Below are 3776 nucleotides of genomic sequence, written 5' to 3'. Positions count from 1 at the left end.
TTGCAATTAAATCGACAAAATTATCCATACATTTGATCCACCGTTTTAACTTTATAATATATGAAATGTGAGTTAGGCAGTGTTCTAAATCAACTGAATAGTAGAGTGAAGTGACATTTAGGTCCAATAAAACCGTGGTTAAACTTGGTGTACTGCTCTATATTGCTTGTTTGTTGTCTAATTTGACAGACCAAAGCATGCATGCATGGTTGACTGACCTGCACCATGTCACATATGCAGCTCACCCTCTGTAAACTCATTCAACACACAATTGCTTCATTATATTCCCAACCTAGTAAATACTGTGAAATACAGTATATGTAGGCATGGAATTCATTCTGTTGTGATGACTTTGTCCCTCTGACCTGATGGTGCTCAGTGTTGTGAAGATGCTCACCATGCTCAGGAATTCGCCTTTAACCCCAATGTTTCCAAACCCGTCACAGGCCAGCAAATTTCCAATTAAAGCATTGTAAACGAATGGGATGGGATGGGATGACCCACTGAATGCCTCTCAGAATGCAATTTGGAGAGCAGAGCCGCCCGTGTCTGTTACTGGAAAAATGTAGATTGTCCTGTCTTTGGACATAGAGAAAAAAATATCCATCCAAAAGTTGGTTAAGAAAGGTAAAATGTCACATGGTGTTACTCTAACTTCAGCCAATGTAAAACTCTGTGACTTTAAGAACATCATTTACTGGCTTTGGTTTAATGTCACTTGAATATTTAACAATATCATTTGAGGAACAAGATACCATAATAAGTGACTCAGAACGTAGTTGTTGTGTTCCAGGTGGTTACTTTTTTGCAACGCGCGAAGCACACTTGGTTCATTCCAGGAGAAACTAATAATTGCTCCTGTGAAGTGGAACGAATTGGCAGCCACGTCTCCAGACTGTACAGAATTCAGCGAGCAGTGAGAGCACGTCGCCACCGCCGCCTCCAAAGCAGCCCAGAGGATTACCGCTTAGATCAGATTCCCAAACATAAATTACAGATTGGTGTAGATAATACTGCACGGTTTGCTTGATAAATCCTTATTAGGCTTCAGGAGAATATTTAGTTACGGTGATTATCAGAGTCACACAAGTATTATGTAATATAAATGAATAATAAAGAGGACGCATTGAATTCTATGCTCGGTGCCGTTTGGTTTGTATGAGCTCCAGTTCAGGTCATTTACTTCAGCTCAAAGTTTTCACACAACTATGAATTCAGTCTACAATCCAGAGAGAAACTCATCAGTAAGGAGATGGAAGTTTTTCCTTCCCACTGTATGTAAAAAAAGGAAATCTGTATATGGCAATGTGTTACATCACTCTAGAAAACACAACTATCACCAATAACAATATTATCCTCCACCTATACATCCCGACTGTATAAGTCCTGAGCTCAAGTCACCGTTTCTTCGGTTCCTTCTGCATCTCATCCACATGTATCACAATTTCTAGGTCCCAATCAATATTTCTTTCCTTTTTCTCTTTCTTTCTCCATTCTCCCATTCTCTCCGTAAAAAAACGCGATCTCCAAAATGTCCCACAACTGTACGCTCACTGTCTTGTCAAAAGCTTTCTTGAATAAAAATTGGTTACAACAATGTTACTGTGATCATTTCTCTTCACCTAGAGCACAAAACCTTTAGCACTTTCTACTTTTGTTCCATTAAACAACTGTTTAAACTGCATAAGGTCACAGAATACAATACGTTCAGGCATATTGAAGGTTACCACAACTTACCTCCTCATTTTCCAGCATGTTGCCAGCTGTAACTTGTGGTGAACATTGTCCGCTTGCATCTGAGGCTCTGCATAAAAGTAAAATACGTAACTTTGTAATGTACCACATGCAATATAATTACGTGAAATTGGGCTCATTTCAAAAATGTTATAAAAGCTACCCTGCTGTGTTTCCAAACCACTGCCATATTTTGATTACCCACACTACATTCTAATCTAATCTAATCTAATCTACTATTACCACAACACTGGTTATACGCTGTGTAAAGGTCACCACAAGGTCATTTCACTGTCTAATTGTTAGTTTAAGCAATTTTTTGAGAACAAACGTCTGGATGGCGTTTAGTCATACTGGCTTGGAGGGATTTCAAAAATCACCAACAAGGCATCTATGGTTGGGGGAATATTACTGTAATTACATGTTAAGAACTCTCACACAGGCATGCAAACATTCTTGCAACATTTTTATTGTGAGTTCCTGTGCCCTTCTGGCAGGTCTCCAAAAATGCCAACGGTTCTGTTGATATGGAACAGAAGTGGAGAAGAATGTCAAGTAAAAGCGGAAGTGGAAGTGTTCTTCCACTGGCGACCATGACTGTGGACATTTTTATAAGTGGAAATAACATCGAAAGCTAAAATGGTTGGCACGTCACAGCAATCTGGCAAGTACTTGTCCTGAACCCAAGTGTCAGCCGGGCCGCCTGACTTTAACCTCTAGACATCGCCACTCATCAGGCTAAAATGTGTTTTACACACGTAGTTGTCGTGGATCAGCAGTTAGCCAGACTTGAAGCACTGCCCTTGTTTTTCTGCCAATAGAGGAAAAAACACATTTATCACTGAATGTCAGGCACCATGAATGCTATTTAAATTTAGAGCCAACAGATTGATAGCAGATTACTCACCAAGACATATGGGCTTCATGTTCATGTGTGGAGGCTGCTTTGCTGCGTGGGTCTCTCACAAAGCCCTTACGTCCTGATTCCTCAACTCCTTTCTGAACTTTGGTCACCATCTGTCCATGTGTGAACTTATTGTAAGTTGTTTCAGTGCTTTGGGATGAGACTTCTAAATGAAGTTACACAAGTATTTCTCTTCTTCATCAATTCCTGATAAGGTTTGTGTATGAAGTGTCATAGTTTCGGGTAAATTTTCATCATAAAATTCTAAAAATGTGACTTATTCAAGCAAATCCATGCCAGCGTTGGATTGTGCATAGATCCTTTGTAGTGTTATATTTAGTGAGGGGAGCTGGCAGACTGTTACACCAGCTGGGGAAGTTCATGTAACACTATTATCAAGCCTGAATTTCATTGCACTGTGAGCAATGTAGCATTAGCTAAAAGTCACATCCACTAATCAGAAATTAGATATTCACACAAGCCTCAATCCCACTGTGAGGGGCTCAGTTTTGAACCAGAACCTGTTTGATATACAACCTAATGTTCTGCCCTTAAGAACTACAACAAAATCAGAAAGGCACAGAACCCCAGTGGAGCAGATAATAAGGGACAACCAAATTTGTCAGCCTGTGTGTGTGTGTGTTTGTGTGTGTGTGTGTGTTGTTTAACCCCTTTACCACCCCACAGCTAGTCCCCCCTGCAGGCAACATCTCAGTCAGCATGTCTGATTTAAAAAGGGTTAAAATGACGATGAGTGAGGGAAGCCGGGGCAGGTGGTGTAGAACTGATGCAGCCGCGATGCCTTCAGGAACATTCCAGCCTGAGTTCACACTACCCAAGGGACCCTTCACAGTTTCCTGACCCCGAGCTCTGAACGGAGTACAGTACACACACGGGGTCTATGAAGTGTTGATAACCTGAAAACTCCCTAAAAACAGGAGTTGGATTTGAACTCAAGCATTAAAATACCATAGAGCTGGATCACGTAGCAATGGGGAAATCATTGTAAGCATGAAGACATTTCTAAGTAAATAACCATGCAAATCATGTAGACCAATTAAGTGTTAATACAGAATCTTTTAATACTAAGTAAAATACAGAAAATCAGTTCTAAACAAACAAAACAAAAGAACCTGTC

This window comes from Genypterus blacodes, unplaced genomic scaffold (assembly GCF_046128005.1).
Source record: "Genypterus blacodes isolate CSIRO-AG114 ecotype Tasmania unplaced genomic scaffold, CSIRO-AGI_Gbla_v1 ptg000067l_1, whole genome shotgun sequence".
NCBI lineage: Eukaryota > Metazoa > Chordata > Actinopteri > Ophidiiformes > Ophidiidae > Genypterus > Genypterus blacodes.
Note: the sequence above shows the minus strand (reverse complement) of the source record.